This window comes from Molossus molossus, unplaced genomic scaffold (assembly GCF_014108415.1).
Source record: "Molossus molossus isolate mMolMol1 unplaced genomic scaffold, mMolMol1.p scaffold_m16_p_11, whole genome shotgun sequence".
Lineage (NCBI taxonomy): Eukaryota > Metazoa > Chordata > Mammalia > Chiroptera > Molossidae > Molossus > Molossus molossus.
In genome coordinates, this window is record NW_023425346.1 from 35,811,941 (window position 1) to 35,828,486 (window position 16,546).

The window sequence follows — 16,546 nt, forward strand, 5'->3', positions numbered from 1 at the left end:
CAAAGGAAACTCCGTAAGGCTCTCAGGTGAGTTCTCAACAGAAACACTACAGGCCAGAAGGAAGTGGCATGAAGTAATCAAGGTCATAAAAAACAAGGATCTGAATCCAAGACTACTCTATCCAGCAAGGCTATCATTCAAAATAGAATGTCAAATAAAGAGCTTCTCCAACAAAAAAGGGCTAAGGGAATATTAACACAAACCAGCACTGCAAGATATGCTAAAAGGACTGCTGTAATTAGTAGAAGAAATAGGAAGAAAAATAGAACCATACTAAGAAAAATGGCAATAAATAAGTACATATCAATTACCAACTTAAATGTGAATGGTTTGAATGCTACGATCAAAAGACACAGAGTAGCTGATTGGACAAGAAAGCATGACTCACATATATGTTGTTTACAAGAGACCCACCTCACAACAAAAGGACTCACATAGGTTGAAAGTGAAGAAATGGAAAAAAATTCTTCCAAACAAATGGAAGGAAAAAAAAGCTGGGGTAGCAATACTCATATCTAATAATGTAGATTTCAAAATGAAGACCATAACTAGAGACAAAGAAGGCCACTACAGAATATTGAAAGGATCTATACAACAGGAAGATATAACCTTGGTAAACATATATACACCCAATATAGGAGCAGCAACATATATTAAAAATCTTCTGGAGGATTTCAAAGGAGAAATCAACAGCAATACAATCATAGTAGGGGACTTCAATACCCCAATGACATCACTGGAAGGATCCTCTAGACAAAAAACTAACAAGAAAACATAGACTCTAAATGAATTGCCAGATCAAATGGATTTCATAGATATCTAGAGAGAATTACACCACAAAACTGAAGAAATCATCTTCTCAAGTGCACCTGGGACATTATCAAAGATAGACCACATGTTAGGGCAGAAACTAAGTCTCTACAAGTTCAAGAAGATTGAAATCACATCAAGCATCTTCTCAGATCACAATGGCATGCAACTAGAAATCAATTGCAACAAGAACATGCAAAGACATTTGAACACATGGAGGCTAAATAGCATGTTATTGAGCAATGAATGGGTTACCATGGAGATCAAGGAAGAAATTAAATACTTCCTGGAAACCACTGAAAATAAATACACCACAACACAAAATCTATGGGAAGCAGCAAAAAGAGTTCTGAGAAGGAAGTTCATAGCACTACAGGACTACCTCAAGAAACAAGAAAAATTTCTAATAGAGTATCTAACCACAGAACTTAAAGATTTAGAAAGCAAACAAAAAGAATACCCTAGAGCAAGTAGAAGAAAGGAAATATTAAAGATCAGAGCAGAAATAAATGACGTAGAGACCAAAACAAAAAAAAAACAACAACAATAAAAAAACAATTCAAAGGATCAATGAAACAAAGAGTTTGTTCTTTGAAAAGATAAACAAAGTTGATGGACCCTTAGCTAGACTCACCAAGAAACAAAGAGAGAGAACCCAAATACACAAAATTAGAAATGGAAGAGGAGGAATAATAACTGACACCACAGAAATATAAAGGATCGTTAAGAAATATTAAGAACAATTATATGGCAACAAATTTGACAATCTAAGCACAATGGACAAATTTGTAGAAAGACATAGTCTCCCAAAATGAACCGGGAAGAGATAGAACACTTGAACAGACCAATAACAACTAAGAAAATTGAAGAGGTAACCAAGACTCTCCCAGCAAACAAAAGCCCAGGCCTGGATGGCTTCCTGGGTGAGTTTTACCGAACATTTAAAGAAGAACTAACACCCATTCTCCTCAAACTATTTCAAAAAATTCAAGAAGAAGAAAGACTTCCAAACTCATTTTATGAGGCCAGCATAATTCGAATTCCAAAACCAGAAAAAGACACTACAAAGAAAGAAAACTACGGGCCAATATGCATGAAGAACATAGATGCCAAAATCCTAAACAAAATACTAGCAAATAGAATCCAGCAGTACATCTAAAAAATTATTTACCATGACCAAGTGGGATTCATCTCAGAGATGCAAGGCCAGTACAATATTCGCAAATCAATAAATGTGATACACCACATAAACAAAATGAAAGATAAAAATCATATGATCGTATCAGTAGACACTGATAAAGTATTTGACAAAATCCATTTCTGATAAAAATTCTCAGCAATCTGGGATTAGAGGCATCATATCTTGACATAATAAAGGCCATACATGAAAGCCCTACAGCCAACATCATACTCAATGTGCAAAAACTAAAAGCATTTCCCTTAAGAACAGGAACAAGACAAGGATGCCCACTTTCGCCACTCTTATTTAACATAGTACTGGAAGTCTTAGCTGCAGAAATCAGACAGGAAGAAAAAATAAAAGGAATCCAAATTGGAAAGAAGGAAGTGAAACTGTCATTATTCGCAGATGACATGATACTATATGTAGAAAACCCTAAAGACTCCATCAAAAATCTACTCGACTTAATAAATGAATTTGGCAAAGTAGTAGGATACAAAATTACCGTCAAGAAATCGACGGCATTCTCAAGCAGAAAAAGACAAATACCACATGATCTCACTTATATACGGAATATAATGAACATAACAGTCTGAGGAATACAGTAGACCCAGACACATGGAAGTAGGGCACAGACTGACATCCCTCAGAAGAGGGGATGGGGGGTGGAGGGGTGGGAAGAGATAAACCACAGAACTTATATGCATGTATGCATGACCAATGGACATGGACAACTAAGCCGGGGACAGGGTGGAGGGGGGGTAGGGTGGGGGGTGCCAATGGGGTAAAAAGGTAAAATATCTGTAACAAAAAAATAAATAAAAATTCATAAAAAAAAAGAAATCGACGGCATTCTTATACACCAATGATGAACTCACAGAAAAAGAAATTAAAAAAAAAACAATCCCATTTAACATCACAGCAAAAAAAAAAAAAAAAAAAAAAAAAAAAAATTAAGATACCTAGGAATAAACTTAACCAAAGAAATAAAGGATCTATTCTCAGAAAACTACAGGTCATTAAAAAAAGAAATATAGGAAGATATATAAAAGTGGAAGCACATACCTTATTCATAGATTGGAAGAATTAACATCATTAAAATATTCATCTTACTCAAAACAATCTATAGATTTAATGCAATCCCCATCAAAATACCAATGACATACTTCACAGAACTAGAACAAATACTTCAAAAGTTCATATTGGAACTAAAAAAGACCCTGAATAGCCACAGCAATCTTGAAAAAGAAGAAAAAAGTGGGAGGGATCACATTACCCGATTTCAGATTATACTACAAAGCCACTGTAATCAAAACAGCCTGGTACTGGTACAAGACCATGCAGCTAGATCAATGGAACAGAATAGAGAACACAGAAATGGACCCAAGACAATATGCTCAATGAATATTTGACAAAGGGGGCAAGAGCATACAGTGGAGTAAAGACAGCTTCTTTAATAAATGGAAAATTGGACAGCTACATGCAAAAAAAATGAAACTAGACCATCAACTTATACCATACACAAGAATAAACTCAAAATAGATAAAAGATTTAAATGTGACTCATGAATCCATAAAAATCCTAGAAGAAAATCTAGGCAACAAAATTTCGGACATCACATACAGCAGAATTTTCACTGATACATCATCTAAGGCAACAGAAACAAAAGAGAAAATGAACACATGGGACTACATCAAACTCAAAAGCTTCTGCACAGCAAAAGAAACAACCATCAAAATGGAAAGGGAACCTACTGTATGGGAGAGGATAATTGCCAACGATACATTAGATAAGGGGTTAATTTCCAAAATATATAGAGTGCCCATACAACTAAACAAAAGCAAGACAAAGAACCCAATTAAAAAATGGGCAGAGGATCTAAATAGACACCTCTCCAAAAAGGACATACAGTACAAATGGCTAAGAGACATGAAGAAATGCTCAACATCACTGACCATCAGAGAGATGCAAATTAAAACAACAACGAGGTGTCACCTCACACCTCTCAGAATGGCCACCATCAACAAATCATCAAACAAGTGTTGGCGAGGGTGTGGAGAAAAGGGGACTCTAGTACACTGCTGGTGTGAATGCAGACTGGTGCAGCCACTATGGAAAACAATATGGTGTTACCTCAAAAAATAAAAATTGAACTTCCATTTGACCCAGTGATCCCACTTCTAGGAATATACCTTGAGAAACCTGAAACAGCAATCAGAAAGAATATATGTACCCCCATTTTCATAGCAGCACTATTTACAATGGCTAAGATCTGGAAACACACAAATGTCCATCAGTAGACAAATGGATAAAAAAGCAGTGGTACATATACACAATGGAGTACTATGCAGCTGTAAGAAAGAAAGATCTCTTGTCCTTTGAGACGACATGGAGGGACTTGGAAAGTATCATCCTAAGTAAAACTAGCCAAACAGAGAAAGACAAGTATCATATGACCTCACTTATTTGTGGAATGTAATGAACATAAGAGTCTGAGGAATGGGATAGTTCCAGAGACATGGAAGTGGGGTACAAACTGACAATCCCAGAAGAGCAGGTGGGGGGGATAGATAACCACAATACTTATATGCATGTACACATGAATAATGGATGTGGACAACAAAACTGGGTATAGGGCGGGGAGGGAGGAGGAAGAACGAATCATTAGGGGGAAAAGGAGAAACATCTGTAACAAAAATGATTTAGTTAATTAAAAAATAAAATAAAATAAAATACTCTTGCACTCAACAAATAAAAAAGAAATTGGACTTGTTTATAGCAAAACTCACTCCGGATGAAAGTCAGGAAGAACTGGAGAACTAGAAAACCTCATATATTATCTTAATCTCATGTTTCCAAGAGCATGAATAACACACAATTAAATAAGGATATTATTTTAGATATCTGCTCATATTACTCCATTGAGAAGAGGAAAGCACATGCCTTGACATCACTAGAAGAAAACAAATACTTTCCCCCCCTGTTCAAGTGTAGCATTGATCTGTACCAGGTTGTTGTATATTATAACAGTGTGGGAACAGAATCTGGAGGCAAAGCAGAGTTCAGGGTTTGCTGTTTGCTAGTTATGTGATCCCTGACAATTCACTTAACTTCTTCAAGTTCCACCGTCTTACCTTTCAAGTGGATCTGATGGTAAGTGCCTTGTCAGGCACAGTACTTAGCACTTGGTAGAACAAAGCCTGATACGTATTATCAGCTCATTATTACCTTTTGGTATCATCAAATAATAAGACTAACATAATAATGGCTTGCTATTGTTTATTACCTTATATTTATGCAGAGGATCTGGTGCAAACTTGTGTGTGGAATTGCCAGTGTGCATGAATGCCAAGCTCTCCTTGCCTTTTTTTCTTTAATCCTTAGCCTGCTCACTGTGTTTATCCTCCATGTGGAACTGAACCAATTTATATAATGGTTTTAGAAGTGAGGTAAGTAGGATGAGATTCATTAGTGTTGGGCTGATTTGTGCCTGGAACCACTGGGAAATTTCTCTGCAGCTAAGCCACCTAGTCCCCATGGCACCAGTTAATAAAAAATGCTTCAGTCACAGTGAATTCATTTTTTATTGCAGTGGGAACATTTGCTTTCCTGGCCTTCTTTTTTATTTTATTTTTTTATTTTTATTTGCAGCTGCAATAGGCCCAGAGTTTTTCAATACTTTTATTTTATAGGTACTATTTACATTTGAAAATACTATTCAGCGAGGCAGGGTACAGGATGCTGACTCAGTAGCCCCATTAGAATAAGACAGGAAAGCAACTGTGGGAGCAGGTGGAATTTAAAGCTCCTGTTGAGTTAGAGCAAAGTGCCATGAGCCTGAACTTTCATACATTCATCAGACAGAAATATTCATGTGTATTCAATGTATACATTATGCTTATGAATCAAATTATTCAGTGATATTAGGTGAATGAAAAAAAAGTACCAACCATAACCAGTGCCCATACTGTTAATGTATGTAGATAGTTAGCTATTGATAAAGGAAGAGAGTGATTGGAATCAGACATTAAGCCAGATTGACTAGGAAGCGGCAGCTTCACAGACTCCCCAGGGGACAGCCACATCCTCACCAATGGAGACTAATCTTAAAGCAGGAATTGGTTTTCCAGTCTCACCTGGAACAACCAGCCTGTTAGCCAGAATTACTGAGGTGGGGGGCGGGATAAAACAGGAGGGGAAATTCCTCTGCCGAGGCTTGCGCAGTAGAAGCCAAGTGGAGCCCATGAAGGGGAGGAGTCAAGCCTGGGAAAATCTGGATAAAATAAAGGCAGGAAACCCTGGAAGATCCTGGAAAAGGATTGGATAGGGGGAGGAACCAGTATAGCCCACGAAGAATTAGGAGGAAGACTGGTTAGTTTGAAAGAGATTACCTTTCCCCAAACCCAAGAAGATATAATCAAAGCTTAACAAAGTTCCCAGGGCTCCTCCCTTCATATGCCTCTGTCTCCATAGCAGCTGTGCGGCCTGGCAGCCCTGTGGGTTCCAGCGCAGCGCGAGTCTCGGTTTGGGTGCCATTGGGTCTTGGCAGCAGATGTACAGACGGAGAAATGAGACACAGAAAAGTTCTGCATCTCTGGGTCTTGGCCCTCCTAGGCCTGACAGGCACAGGTGCAGGTCTGAGGCCCCAGAGGGTGGACTTTTTCCACAGTGAAATGGAGCTGAGATGGAGTCATGGATGAGACATTGGTGACCTGGGGATAGTCCTTTGTTTCGCTCCAATAAATCTTGCCACTATTGCTCATATCCTCCTATGCATGAGTTCTGAAATTCTTTTTTCTGTGGAGGAATCCTATTTCCACCTGCAACAACATCTATCCCTGTGATTGTAGCTATATGACATCAACCTAAATCATAAATTTAATTGAAAATTAAAATATATATTCACATCATATGGTTCCTTGTAGACGAAAATACCTATTTGTTTGGTTCAAGTTTTTATGAATTAATTGGTAATCTTATTATTATGGAAAAACTATGTAAATTTTAATTCCAACTAAAACATAGTTTTGATTTTACAGATCTAGAGTAGACATCTTTCCTGGAGAGCAATTCTTTGAAATTGGAGCTTGGATGAGGAAAAAAATATGAATTTTATGGTATATTTAAAAGAATACACCTAGAGACTAAATTTTTTTCTTCTTCTTTGTAAATCCTCACCAGAGAATATTTTCCCATTGAGTTTTAGATAGAATGGAAGGGAGGGAGGGAGGGAGGGAGGGAGGAAAACATCATGAGATGTGAGAGTGACACATTGATTGATTGCCTCCCTCATGACCCTGAGGGGGCCGGGGATCGAACCTGCACCCAGGTCCCTGCTCTTCACTGGGAAGTGAACCCTTGACCCTTCAGTCCATGGGCCAATGCTCTAACCCCTGAGCCAAACCGGTCAGGGCTATTTTCACTTATTTTATGACAATAAAAGACAGAAGACCCTATGGACGTGACCCGTTCCAAAAATGGATATTAAGATCCTTCAATCTGTTATCTATTATCTTTTGGAAACAACTGCTTTCACGAGAACACACTATACTTAAATTGTTTGAATCACTAAGCCATCCTTTGACACAACTCTGCTTGTTTTTACACCATTGTCTTTAGATGATACAGATTTTTTTAAAAAAACATGAAAGCTAACAGGGAAAACAGCTGAAGACTGTTTCATAAGAAGACACAGAAAACAAAAAGAACTTGAAAGTGTGGTAGGTCTGTTCAGTTACATGCATTGAGAGCGTCAGATAGTGAATGCAAACGCACAGAGGAGAAGAAAACAAAAAAAGGGACCAGATCCAACTACTGAAGGGTTAAGTGGCCGGAGAAAAATTTCTTGTCAATGAGTATTTTTTTTTTTTTTTTATTCTGTCATGCAATGAAGAAATATTTTTGTAGTGCCTTCCAGAAGCCAATGTGTCCTAGACATTGAGGGTTTACCAATGAACCAGCAGAGGTAAGGTGCGGCCTAAGATCAAGCTAGGAGACTAGTGGTTCCTCCTCCTCCTAAGTTTTCAATAATTGCTAGGGTTGTGATGCAAAGCTCTTAGGGAAAGAAGTATGCAATGAGACTAGAAACGTATGTAGGGTAGGTAGACTGTGGACTATACATAGTGGGGCCTTTTCACCATCCCTGTCCCTCAAACTGTGAGCACACTGGTCTCTGGCTTCATCCCTCTAGTTAACAAGGCAGATATGGTCCAGGCTTTCATGTGCGTGACAAGCCACAAACAAAAATCAGGAAAAGTGAAGTGTTGGGAAGACAATGAAAGAGGAATGTGATAAGACAGAAGTTTGGGGGATTGGGGCCTTAGGTAAGGTGGTAAGAACGATTTTTCTGAAAGGGTGACATTTGAGCTGAAACTTGAGGGACAAGAGAGAGAGTATCTGCAAAGGTCCTAAGATGGGCATGATGCTTTCTGGAATAGAAAAAAGAAACCTGGTGAGAGCAAATGGAAGGTTTAGGAGTATAATCAATTAACTGCAAACTACTTTCGTCCCCCCAAATTCTTGGGATTAGAAACACATCCTAACAATAGTCTATATTATCAAAATGTACTAGTCCTTCATTCTTTTAAGATAGTAATTTATAACTGCAGGAGTTTTTGTTAAAAATATGACATTTATGTCCTGGAAAACCTCTTCTCTGAAGAAATTGTGTGCTAATAATAACAAGGCTTATGGGAAAACAGAATTGGTGCAGACCACTTAAAACCTATGCAAGTTTGTAACCAGAACTTTAACAAACACAGAAACAGTGTCTGAAGAGAAAACAGCTGGGGCAATGCTGCCTCAGGGAATATTAACAATACACAAGCAAAATCGAATGAAAATGCTGACTTGTTAACATGGAGACAGTGCAGCTGGAACTGGAACTCAGAGCAAAGCAAGAAGAGCATTGCGAGGCTGGGGTGCACCCCTTTGGAGAAAGGATCTTAGGTGCAGGCACTCATTTGAAATAATGTAGAACTGAAAGGGCTCCTCTGTCTGCACCACCTCTCTCCTTTCCTGCTGAAGGTTATACTTTTCCTCCACCATTCTGGCTTCCTTTGCCTGGAAAACCAATGTGTATCAATCAGCCCAACTTCTGCATTCTTTCTACATTGGTAGACTTCCTCTACTTAGCAATTACTTATGAACTAATTGTTTTATAGAAGCACACATTGTTGGCAGAAGACTATAGCTCATTTTCCTTTAGGTTTTGTCGAAATAAGCACACTATGTTGCAATTTAGCTCAGCTCAGTTCAGTTCAATGCTCTTCAACTCAATTCAATTCAACTAGAATTTATTGAGTGCCTACTTTGTGCAAATTACCTTAATAACTTAAATTAAAATGTGTTATCAGTTAATGTATTTTTTTAATTCTGGAGTCTTCACTTTTTATGGTCATATCATGCTTGGGTGGGAAGAATTATTCTGACATTGAATGGTTTTCAGAAGACCATTTCAATTACCATTTTTTTTGAAAGAATTACACATAAGTTAACTAATTGAAACAAACTGGAAGTTTATTAGTTTATTTTAAATGCGTAAGGGAAATTTTTAAGAGAGTTACTTTTATAGTGAGTGCTCATTAAAATTGAATAATAGTCCCATCATTTATCTATTTTGTAAAGTAAGAATTTCTGCTTAAATTGGGAAACATACTTTCAAGAATAGCACTTACGGTTTTCTCTGGTGCAGCATTCTCTATGGTGTGTTCTGAAACCAGTTATTCTCAGTGGTTGCTGGCACACGTCAAGTAAATTGGGTTCTGGAGAGGAGGCAAAAACATTATCCCTACCTCTTAGGGTCTCCGGCTGGGCTTGAGAATTTAATTGTTAGAAAGCAGATTAACAGGAGAGAAGCATACACATTTATTTACCATGAGTTTTACATGACATGGCAGCCCTGATAAGAAACAAAGATATAAAGAAGTGGCAAAACTGAAAGGTCTTTATAGTATGTTGAACAGATATAGGCAATTGTGGAAAAGTAAAATAAATGGAGAGACTAAAGGGAGATAAGAATTATTTTAACAAGGTCTCTTTTTATAGAATTCTCTCAGCCTCAACTTCCATCTCTGGCGATATAAAATTATTTTCCTCCTGTGATAGGAAGGGCAGCTCTCACATGGGAGTTTCAGCTTCTGTTTTCAGAAAGAAACAGTTAAGTTAGAGTACCCTTCTTGCACCTGCTATTCTTCAAGTGCCTTTAACTCAAAATAATCCTTACACTCAAGTGGCATATTTTGGGATGGCATATTCTCCACCTTTCACTTCCATAATCAAGTAAGTCTGGGAATGCTGGTTAAGCAGAATAAAACACATATCTTTACTATTAGACTTCTAAAAGTTTCTGATACTTGAATGTGCCTTGTGAATCTCCAAGAAGGGGTATGTTATGTATCGTTTACCAAATTCATTTGTCCCTGAAACTCTTCATGGATTATTTTGTGAGACTGGTGTTCTAGAAACACATTTTGGGAAATCCTAATCTGTTTTATGAAACTTAGAAGTAAATAAAGCATCTCTCTGTCTTCCTTCTTTCCATCCTTGACCATAAAGACAACCATAAGCAAGACTGTAAACTGACATCCTAACTTCAACATGTTGCCATTTAAATTGTTCATAAAACCAACCATGTCTATGGGGCGTTTCATGATAGGTAAAGCAAATAGTATCATCTAGTTTCCACTAAAAAGTAGAGTGGTTGCCCTGGTCAGTTTGGCTCAGTGGTTAGAGTGTCTGCCAGCGGTCTGGAGAGACCCGGGTTCAGTTCCCGCTGAGGGCATGCACCTTGGTTGCAGTTTGTCCTCGGCCCTGGTTGGGTCGTGTGGGTGACAACCACTCGATGTGTCCCTTTTACATTGGTGTTTTTCTCTCTCTCTCTCTCCCCCTCCCATTCGATCTAACAAATATCAAAAAGTGTCCTTGGGTGAGGACACACACACACACACACACAAAAAGGTGGCATGGATATGACTAAGGTTGGGGTGTGCTCTATGGAGATTTAGGGGGCAGTGAAGCCATGGCATAGATAAATTTAGCAGTTTGTGTTCAATATACTAGTGTTGGAGAAATGGTTACTTGAATATAATTTTCTACTTTTCCATTCTCTCAATGGTAAGTTAATATTTGTATTCATGCCAAAAATTCCTTTTAACTTACTTATTTGCTACTTTCAATTTTATGCATAAATGTTTTAACCAGTGGCACCCACAGTGATGAAAATTTTTGGAGGTAATGTCATTTTTATGCATTTTTCCATTAGATTATATGTGGTAGTTGAATCCCAATCTAAGCATAAAATTGCCTATTTAAAAAGATATAATAATTATTTTCTTTAAATTTCACTAAAAACAATTCATTTTATGAACACATGGGACTACATCAAACTTAAAAGTTTCTGCACAGCAAAAGAAACAACCATCATAACAGAAAGGAATCCCATTATATGGGAGACCATAATCGCCAATGATGCATCAGATAAGGGGTTAATTTCCAAAACTTATAGAGTGCTCATACAACTCAACAAAGGGAAGACAAAGAACCCAATTAAAAAAATGGGTAGAGGAACTAAATAGACACCTCTCCAAAAAGGACATACAAATGGCTAAGAGACATAGGAAGAAATGCTCAACATCACTAATCATCAGAGAGATGCAAATTAACAACTATGAGGTATCACCTCACACCTGTCAGAATGGCCACCATCAACAAATCATCAAACAAGTGTTGGCAAGGGTGTGGAGAAAAGGGGACTCTAGTACACTGCTGGTGGGAATGCAGACTGGTGCAGCCACTGTGGAAAATATTATGATGTTACCTCAGAAGGTTAAAAATTGAACTTCCATTTGACCCAGTAATCCCACTTCTAGGAATACCCTAAGAAACCTGAGGCACCAACCAGGAAGAATATGTGTACCCCCATGTTCATAGCAGCACTATTTACAATAGCTAAGATCTGGAAACAACCCAAGTGTCCATCAGTAGATGAATGGATAAAACAGCAGTGGTACATGTACACAATGGAGTACTATGCAGCTGTAAGAAAGAAAGATCTCTTATCCTTTGAGATGGCATGGAAGGAACTGAAGAGTATTATGCTAAGCAAAACAAACCAAGCAGAGAAAGACAAATATCATATGATCTCACTTATTTGGGGAATATAATGAACTAGACAAACTGCTGAACAAAATTAACCCAGAGACATAAAGGTAGGGTTCAGACTGACAAGGCTCAGAAGAGGGGGAGTTGAGGGGGAAGAGATAAACCACAGAACATACATGCATGTATGCATGACCAATGATCATAGACAACAAAGCTGGCAGAAGGGAAGGGGAGGAGGGTGTCAATGGGGGAAAAATGAGAAACATCTGTGACAAAAACAAATTAATAAAAAAAAATAAAAACAATTCATTTTATCTTGTCAGATTCTGCTCTACTGTCATGTCCTCTGAGAAACCACCTAAAACAAAGCTAATAGAGAGCTGAGAGAACACTGTGCGAGGCCAGCAAATCTGTATGGTAAGAACTCTCAAGCAGTTAGTAGTTTACCTACATAATATAATATACACACTTTCATGTTTATAACCCTGTTTACTAATTCTTATATTTCCTAAATATTGAGAGTCATTGAGCTCTATTAAAGGGAAAAATCAGGACAGTCTACATGCTGATGCCTGGGTATTAAAACCATTTGTTGTTAAGATAACTTTCTCATTTCCAGCAGGGAATAGAAGCTAGATGGAAGATTCTAAAGTGCTGATCTATCTTTAGGGTTTTTCCTTTTAATATTACTATTAAGCTTCTGTAAAGTTTGTACAAATTAACACTTTCATTTGTTGTAGTAATCCCTCCTTGTCACATACCGTAGCTTCCATGGTTCAATACATAAATTAAATGTTCAAACTTTACTATATCCCCTTTTGTACTCCATAATACCTTGGACATATCTTCATTATAACACTTCTCACCATATGTTATAATTATGTGACTATATCTTCATCCCACTAGATAAGATCTAGGTTTCCTTTATTTTATACTCTTAGTACTTCAGACAATGACTCCTTTATGGTAGATACTAAAAAATTTTTGTTGTTGTTAAATTAACAAATCTGTATCCCAGTCTTTGTGAAAGATGTGTTCTTGCCCAATGCATTTCAATTGATTTTGCATTATCTTTAATTTTTTAGATTAAAAAACTTTATTTATTTATTCTCACCTAATATATTTTATTGATTTGAGAGAGAGAGGAAAGGAGAAAGAAAGGGAGGAAGGGGAAGAGAGAGAGAGAGAGAGAGAGAGAGAAGAGAACCAAAGTCCATAGTTTACATTAGGCTTTACTCTTGGTTCTGTACATTCTATGGGTTTTGATCAATGTGCAATGTTGTGTATTTATCATTGTAATATTGTACAAGACAGTTTCACTGACCTAAAAATCCTGTGTCATATACCTGTTCATCCTTTTCTCCTCTGTAACTGCTATCTCTAAAGTTTTGCCTTTTCCAGAGTGTCATAGAGTTAGAATCATACAGCATATAGCCTTTTCATATTGGCTTTTTCCACTTAATAATGTCCATTTACCTTTTCTCTTATGTCTTTTAATGGCTTAATAGCTCATTTCTTTTTAGTACTGAATAATATTCCATTGTCTGAATGTACCATAGTTAATTAAAAAAATGTTTTTGTCTTTATTGTTTAGAGAAAGAGGAAGGAAGAGGGAGAGAGAGATGAAAACATCAATGAGAGAGAATATCAATGAGAGAAACTATTGACTGGCCTCCTGCATGCCCCTCACTGGGGATTTGGCTCACAGCCTGGGCATGTGCCCTGACCAGGAATCAAACCGATAACCTCTTGGCGCATGGGTTGATGCTCAACCACTGAGCCATACCAGCCAGGCTGTACTATAGTTTATCTATTCACTTAATGAAGGACATCCAAGTTTTGTCAATTATGAATAAAGTTGCGGCAAACAATTGTGTGCAAGATTTTTTTCCAGGTTTTAAATTACAGCTGATATATGATACTATATTAGTTTCAGCTGTACAATATAGTGATAAGACATTTACATACCTTACAAAGTGATCACCCTGATAAGTCTAGTACCCATAAGACACCATACATAGTTATTAAAATAGTATTGACTATATTCCCTTTGCTGTACTTTATATTCCTATAACTGATACTATAACTGGCAATTTGTACTTCTTAATCTTTTTTCTGTGTGCAAATTTTTGAGCGGACATAAGTTTTCAACCCCTTTGTGTACATATCAAGGAGCATTATTGCTGGGTCATATGGTAAGAGTATGTTTAATTTAGTGAGACTGTCAAGCTGTCTTCCAAAGTGGATGTACCATTTTGCACACTCATCACCAATGTTGTTCCACATCTTCACCAGCGTTTCATGTTGTCAGTGTTTTGGATTTGGGACCTTCTATTAGGTACATAGTGGTATCTCACTGGTGTTTTAATTTGCATTTCCCTTATGCTATACATAATGTGGATGGAACATATCTTCATTTCCTTACTTTCCACCTGTATATCTTCTTTTTTTAATTGAATTTATTAGGGTGACATTGGTTTGCAAAACCATACAGGTTTCATGTGTACAACTGAATAAAACATCATCTGCTTGGTGAACTCTCTGTTCAGATCTTTTGCCCATTTTTTAATTGAGTTGTTTGTTTTATTATTGCTGAGTTTTAGGAGTTCTGTGCATATTTTGAATAATGGTCCTTTATCAGATGCATCTTTTGCAAATATTTTCTCCCAGCGTGTGGCATGTCTTCTCATTCTCTTGACAGTATCTTCCACAGAGCCGAAGTTTTAAATTTTAATTTAATCCAGCTTCTCAGTTATTTCTGTCTTGGATCATGCCTTTGGTGTTGTATCTAAAATATAATTGCCATACCCAAGTTCCTCTAAATTTTGTCCTGAGTTCTTTTCTAGGAGTTGTGTACTTTACCTGTAGGTTTATGATTCATTGCTTTTGTTGCATCCCACAATTGATAAATTGTGTTTTCTTTTAGCTTAAAATATTTTTAAATGTCTAGAGATTTCTTCTTTGACCCATGTGTTATTTAGAAATGTGGTGGTTAATCTCCACATCTTCTGGGATTTCCTAGTTATCTTTCTGTTATTGATTTCTAGTTTAATTCTGTTGTGGTTTGAGAACAGACTGTATAAATTCTATTCTTCTTAATTTGCTAAAGTATGTTTTATGGCACAGATTGTGATACATGATGGTGAATGTTACAAGTGAGCTTGAAGAAAAGGTGTATTCTGCTGTTGTAGGATGAAGTTGTCTATTGCTGTCAATAGTATCTGGTGATTGATGGTGCTTTTGAGTTCAGTTTTACCCTTACTGATTTTTTGCCTTCCACATGAGGAAAATTTTTTCTGATATTTACTGTGAGACCCTGTTAGAACACCTGGATGTAAAACTCCAAAAGTGTGGGGTACCCCTTGAAGTGAGTCCCCCATGGAGTTTTTAACTCTCTGACCGGTTCACCATGAGCCTACAGAAGTTCATCACTCATGGGTCAGGTTTTCTGACCTCGGCCCTGGTTTCCATGGTGGTTTCTGTTGGTGGATTTCTGCTACAGTAAATTGTGATTCTCTGTATTCCCTCCTTCAGTCTCTCTAATTTAGGGCAGTTTTCCCTGTGATATCAATTCTGTGATGGACCTAAGAAGAATTGTTAATTTTTCAGTTTGTTCAGCTTTTTACTTGTTAGGATTGTTAGGATGGAGTGGTGACTTTCAAGTTCCTTATATGCTGGGTTGGGTCTTTTTTTGTTTGTTTCTTATTGTTTATATTTTAAGGTATGTGTAATCCCTAGTTTCAGCTCCTTTTAAGTTCCTCATTTTTGCTGTAGAATAATTATTGAGGAGTTGTGGATTCATGCATATTTTTTGGAATTCACAGTTTTTATGAAGTTTATTTGTGTATTTTTCATAATATTAAGCCTAACCAATAAAAGTTTAGATGACTTGGACTTCTCTTATAATAGATATTATTTGCTTGTGATAAAGAGAAGAGCAGATGGCTGATAAACTTCAAATCTGAACTTTGAAAGCCAAATTTAGAAAATGAACCAGTCATAATGAAACTCACATTTCTCCCTAATGTCTTTGTATTTTAGAAACTCAAGAAATTACATTTTTCTCTAAATTTGTAAAGTAGTTGGATTACATCTAATAAAGTCAGTCCTCTGACAAAGCACATCCCTTTCCTCCTTAAAACAAGGGGGCCTGTTAAAGAAAGACGTGGGGAGGATATAAATGCTATCAAGTTTCTGTGGGCCCTTGAGGTTCCTATCTTACAGGGCTAGGAAGTTCAGCATAGAATTAATTCTCTGTATAAAAGTTCTTTAGAAAACAGGACTCAGCGAAACCACTCAGACATTTCTCATAGGCTCTATGACCACATATGTAAACTTTCTAAAACAATTGTCTTCTTACATATTTTTGTCTTCTTTTAATAAGGATGTTGCATTAAATATTAATAAAATGATATAACATTTACCTTTGCATAGTTTAAATATAAATGAATTAAT

General features: G+C 37.0%; 1 long non-coding RNA gene across 1 annotated transcript in view; it reads left to right on the top strand.

Annotated features, from left to right (window-relative positions):
• LOC118625721 overlaps positions 1-16,546 on the top strand; it is a 130,453-nt gene that overhangs the window by 80,319 nt on the left and 33,588 nt on the right. Inside the window, exon 3 of the long non-coding RNA XR_004958713.1 lies at positions 12,415-12,508. This is a non-coding gene — a long non-coding RNA (uncharacterized LOC118625721). The remainder of the gene's footprint in view (positions 1-12,414; positions 12,509-16,546) is intronic.